At 35.2% G+C, this 5,575-nt stretch overlaps 2 long non-coding RNA genes across 2 annotated transcripts; one reads left to right on the forward strand and one right to left on the reverse strand.

Moving 5' to 3' along the window:
• Positions 1–564: 564 nt before the first annotated feature.
• LOC125505150 lies at positions 565–1,385 on the reverse strand. Its single transcript, XR_007281953.1, has 3 exons — positions 1,280–1,385; positions 817–1,224; positions 565–696 (listed from the first exon to the last, which is right to left on the reverse strand). It is a non-coding gene; the product is annotated as an uncharacterized LOC125505150 (long non-coding RNA).
• Positions 1,386–2,169: 784 nt separating this feature from the next.
• LOC109537621 lies at positions 2,170–4,560 on the forward strand. Its single transcript, XR_002171945.2, has 3 exons — positions 2,170–2,258; positions 2,321–2,463; positions 3,711–4,560. It is a non-coding gene; the product is annotated as an uncharacterized LOC109537621 (long non-coding RNA).
• The last annotated feature ends 1,015 nt before the right edge of the window (positions 4,561–5,575 follow it).

A 5,575-nucleotide genomic window follows, 5' to 3' on the forward strand; every position in this document is an offset into this window, starting at 1 on the left:
ACAGTTGGCTTGAAAATCTGTCATGATAATGAGGACGAAGTCATTTTTATCGAAAACTGCATCTTCTAATCCTTGCTCTTTATAAAATAATACTGGGCTGTTTTCCATGTTATTCATCGCATCCACCCATAATTTGACACTTACTGCATCATTTTGATGTCTTTTGGTGACATAACCGATAGAAAAGTATCTTTTTATATTATGAATGTCTTGTTTCTCTATTAAGTGAATTCTTTTAACTCCATCTTCAGAGATATCCGCTCTAATATCATTAAGAATCCGACTAACAGACACTCCCTGAGATAATTAACCTAAAATCATAAATGTGTAATTCAGTAGTCACAAATTTATTTACTGTTAAAAAACATTTACCTGCTATTTGCTGTTTGTCTATGCTAGGAATGGATAACCGTCCTAATTCATTTGAATGGCCAATATGAACTGGATACAAAACAACTAGTGGTTTATGAGGAGTTGTAGTGACAACTAGAATAGAAGGACAGGCCTTACTAATTTTGTTCGAATCTAAGTTTCTAAACCGCTTTTTCAATTGATTGTTTTTGTCTCTTGGGGCATAAGATCTGTGGCATATGTAAATAGATCGTACGGCGCCAGATTTTAGCGTTCTACACCTACTGTCTTTAACATAATTGACTTTCATTTTGTCTTCAATGGTATGTTTCCAATAATCAAACTCTAAAAAGCACCATATTCATTTAAATTGTTGAATTGTTTACTACTAAATACTATAAATTTATAGAGCATTTTTAGCAAAACAATTCATTCAACTATTGTTCCATTAAACATATAAAGTACCTGCATCCGTATTAAATGTGTAATGTTCAGGTGTTATTTGCACCGAATGACTTTCTACCAAATGTTTCCTCAATCGCTGACACGTCTAAAAATTCAAATTATCATTAAAAGGACAGATTAGTCTTGACTTTCTTGTTTTAATCCAATTATGTTTCTTTATCTTCATGTGCGCTTTTAGGGTCTTCAATGATTTGTAAAGTTTTCCACACTGCTTAGATTGCAGTTTCTTTTCACTATGACTTGTTATTAGGTGTTTTTGAAGAGCTCTTTTAAATTGAAATGTATTCTCACATTGCTTACAGTCATAACAAAACTTGACTGACAATTTATGAGTGAGTTTATTATGCCTGTTCCATTGTTGTTTTGAATCGTACATTTTATCGCAGATTGTGCACTTAAACATTATTGCTGGAAGAGAATATCAAATAAAAATCATATTACATGAGTAATTACGTGGTGTTACCTTCAATTTAAAATTATGCTTTTAATCAATTCTAATACTTTGGTCTGAACACACAATTTTGAATTTTAGCGGTCTTCTTTGTTGAATACAATAACAAAAGATCTAACACCTAACCTAAAAAAGTTTCAAGGGCTAAAGCGCATGCGAGTTAGCTCGGAACAAAATAAGACATACTGCGATGAATGGCTCGTCAAATTTTTATGATTCAGACAGTGTCTTTCATCTATAAAAATAAACGTGTTTTTGAGATTTTATATTAAAACTACAGTGATATAAATTTCCTAAATATAGTTGGTTAGTGTTTTGATTAACGTAACCTCAAACTAACTTGCGCATGTCATTTAAACAACGAGTCAAGTTAGCATATATGCGCTAGTCCATAAGATTGCCACCTCTCTTATTTTACTTACTCTATGCTGCAGAAGCAGTTCACTCATAGATAGAGACGAGTTCACTTGCAACCAACGGGTCAGTGCGAAGTTGTACGGTGTTTTTTATTTGCTGTGCTTTCTATTTACCAAGTTTTGAAATCCATCGTTTAAAATGGTAAAATTGAACGTAAATTTGATGAGGTTTCTCACGACGATTTCATAGTTCTCGCCGCCGTGGAAAAGGGCATGGAAAACCACGCGCTCCACGCGCCAGTGCCGATAGGCGAAGTGGCTTCGATTGCCCGTTTGAGGCACTGGCGCACAGGCAAAATAATTGGTAACCTGCAGAAACATAAGTTGCTGTCGTACGAGAGAGGCACCAGGCCTGAGGGGTTAAGCCTTAACGTTTCTGGATACGACTACTTGGCGCTGATCTCCTTGCGCAAACGCGATTCTGTCGGTGCCTTTGGAAGCGAGATTAGCGTGGTTAAAGAGAAGAATATTTATATTGTGTCTGCAGGAGAACAGGAAAGATGCCTCAAGTTGCACCGGCGTGGATTATTGTACTTTAAAAGGGGCGTGAACAAGCCTAACCATCACAAAAGAAGGTACTGTTTAAAACGAATTCTTCCTTCTGAAATACTTAAAAAAATTTTGTCAATTTCCACAGAAAGTCTGCTTCCTGACTGAACCTGTCTGCCAGATCAGCGACCAAGGAGTTCGCTTGTATGAAAGTCCTGCTTGATCGCCAGTGTCTAGTGCCTCAACCCTACGGCCTCAGTCGACATTGGGTGGTAATGGAACTGATTAAAGGTGAGTCTTTCATAAGTAAATGTGCATGCACAAAGTTATTGATTAAAAACTTGTAAATATAAAACTGTAGTTTAGTTTAAGACAACAGCAACAGATACAGGGTGTCTCACATTCAAGGGGCAGACCACACTTACATTTGTTTAAATGGAATTCCGTACTTTTTATGCATATGCAATGCATATTCGAAATATAACTCGAAGTGCAGGTCTATTCGATATAAATGTTGCACATTGATTGTCTGTTTTTGAGTTAATAGTTAATATTGACTGAACTTTGGCCACTCCGCTTTTACCTCTAATTTGAAATTTAGAGGAAAATGTGAAATACCTACAAAAGTTGTAGATATTAATGGCCAGTTTATTTTCAGATGATACCGATTGATACAAGGTGTATGAAATTCAAGTGGCAAACCTAACTCATTTTTCAAATTGAACGCCGGTCTTTTTATTGCATAACCGAACTATACCCACAATTCTAGGCCTATTTGATATAAATCTTATTGTTATTTTAGTTAAAACCAATATTGCTTGAACTTTGGCGACCCCGCTCTTGCATTTAATTTGAAATTGAGAAAAAAATGCTAAATACCAAAGTTGTAGATATTAATGCCCGTAACTTTTATTGAATTTCTATGCGATAGAAATGTTGGTATTCTCTGAAAATAAACTAGCTGTTAATATCTACAACTTTTGCAGTTGACATTTTCCTCAACATTTTAAATTAGATGTAAAAGCGGGGTGGCCAAAGTTCAATCAATATCAGTTATGAACTGAAAAACAGCTGAAAACCAATATAGAACATTTGTAACAAATTGCCCAAGACTTTGACGCATAGTTCGAATATGCCACAAAAAGAACGGCGTTCGATTTAAAAAATGTAAGTTTGGTCTGCTACTTGAATTTCGGACATCCTGTATCTATTGGTATTAGCTTAAAAGATACTATACGTTAATATCAACAACTTTTCCAGTTAATTGTTTGTCCCGATCATTACCATTTAAAAACAGTTGAAAATTGAAAAAAAAAACTATTTTTGGCTTCTCTAATAGGCCTAAAAGTTCGATCTGACAATTCGAATATGCAATAAAAAGATCGGCATTCAATTTAAAAAATGTTATTAAACGTTAATATCTACAACTTTTGTATTTAACATTTTTCTCTAAATTGCAAATTAGATGCAAAAACGAGGTGGCCAAAGCTCAATCAATAACCCTATACATATATATATTAAAACGGCATCTTCTTCAGGCACTCTTCTTCATCGCGTGCAAGAACTGAACAACGTGAAAGCTCTTTACGACAAACTGATGAACAATATAATGAGATTTGCTTTGTACGGGGTGGTTCACGCCGACTTCAATGAGTTCAACATTTTTATCACTCACGACGAGAGGCCAGTCATCATAGATTTTTCACACATGCTTTTTACTCACCATGCAAATGCTAAAATGCACTTTGAAAGGGATGTGAATGGTGTGATCAACTTCTTCAAAAAAAGGCAAGTTGGGAAAGGTGGCTCTTGGCAGTTTACTAAGTAGGAATATTTTTACAGGTTYGGCTTCGAAAGCGCAACATTCCCTCAATTCTCAGACGTGGTGCGCTTGGACACCATAAATATGGACGCCGAGCGTATTGGGCTCAAAGAGGACYTGGCCGAACTCATCAAAGCAGTGAGGCAGCAACTCTGRAATGAGTCTAATAACTGCGATGATGGGACGGCCGGTGAATTAAATGAAGAACCTCTGGAACACGTTCATGTCGAATTAGACGAAGATTTCGATGGGGGATTCTTCGAAGACTCTTTCGATGAAGAAGTGAACTGAATATTCAACTAAAAGATTCATTACTCTACGATAAAATTTGAGCGTGAATCAATTTCTTTTCTTTCGATGAAGGTTTTCCAATACGAGCGACACTTTGCTGTGCCTTCTTCTTTTCGGAAAACAGTCTCAATTAGGGTTCCAATAATTTATTAGCAGGTTCCTTTTTAGCTTTTGTTTTTTCTACTGAGTTTTTGTTTAATAAAATTATATTGTTGGAGTTGTGGAGTACTTGAACTGTTGGTAAAATTTGGCTTCGAATATACTGTAAACTTTCAGTGCTACTTGAATTGTCAATTATCCTCATGATCATATCCTTTAACCCACATAGCAAAATGATATTCCCAGAATATACCTTGAACATTCATGTGATGTACATGCATATTCCTGGGACATACATGAGTTACATTATGAACATTCCATGCATGTCCCAGGAATCTGTCAGAGTTGATACACTGTATGTTTATGGTATGTTCTGGGAATGTACATGGTATGTTCAGTGAATGTACATGTGTATGTTCTGACAATGTACCTGGTATGTTCAGTAATACATGTGTATTTTCTGGGAATGTACATGGTATGTTCAGTGAATATACATGTGTATTTTCTGGGAATGTTCAGTGAATATACATGTTGTGTCGTGCACCAACAGAAACTACCCGTTTCAAAGGGCCGTCGACGGGTTCGTTAAATAAAACTACCGAGATGTCTGTACATAAAACTTTTGTCTGACAATGTCAAACTCTTACTGGTTTTTTACTTTTAGGTTTTTGTTGTATTCGATTCGCTCTCTTTTCTCTCTCCATTCATCCGTCTCATATACTCGCATCTCCGACAGTACATGTGTATGTTCAGTGAATGTATATGTTATGTTCAGGGAATATATATACATATATGTAACGAAAGAAAAACGATACTTTATTTCCTCTTATTAGTTTATTCACATATATAAGTATTTACTGATGTAATTTCTCAACAACAAGAGTAACTTGCAACTAATCTAAAGCTAATTAAATGGATAATAAATAAATTAAAATATAACTTATAACTACGGACTAACAATCTAAATTAACATTTTCAGCAATTTTGCCGTTGTCGCAATGATGTGTGACTGTGAGATAAAACACAAACCTTTCTCTAAAAAACTGCACTTATTATTTTATATTCTTTACATGTTCCCGCTCTGTGGCTTTTGCCCTTTCATTTTGTTCTCGATCAATTAAAGTGTTTCGCAATGTGCTCTTAACGAAAATTCTATAAGCAATTACAAATTTGAATATTGGTCACAACAAC

This window comes from Dendroctonus ponderosae, unplaced genomic scaffold (assembly GCF_020466585.1).
Source record: "Dendroctonus ponderosae isolate FM_Combo_2020 unplaced genomic scaffold, Dpon_F_20191213v2 Dpon_F_20191213_7, whole genome shotgun sequence".
In the NCBI taxonomy this organism is placed as follows: domain Eukaryota; kingdom Metazoa; phylum Arthropoda; class Insecta; order Coleoptera; family Curculionidae; genus Dendroctonus; species Dendroctonus ponderosae.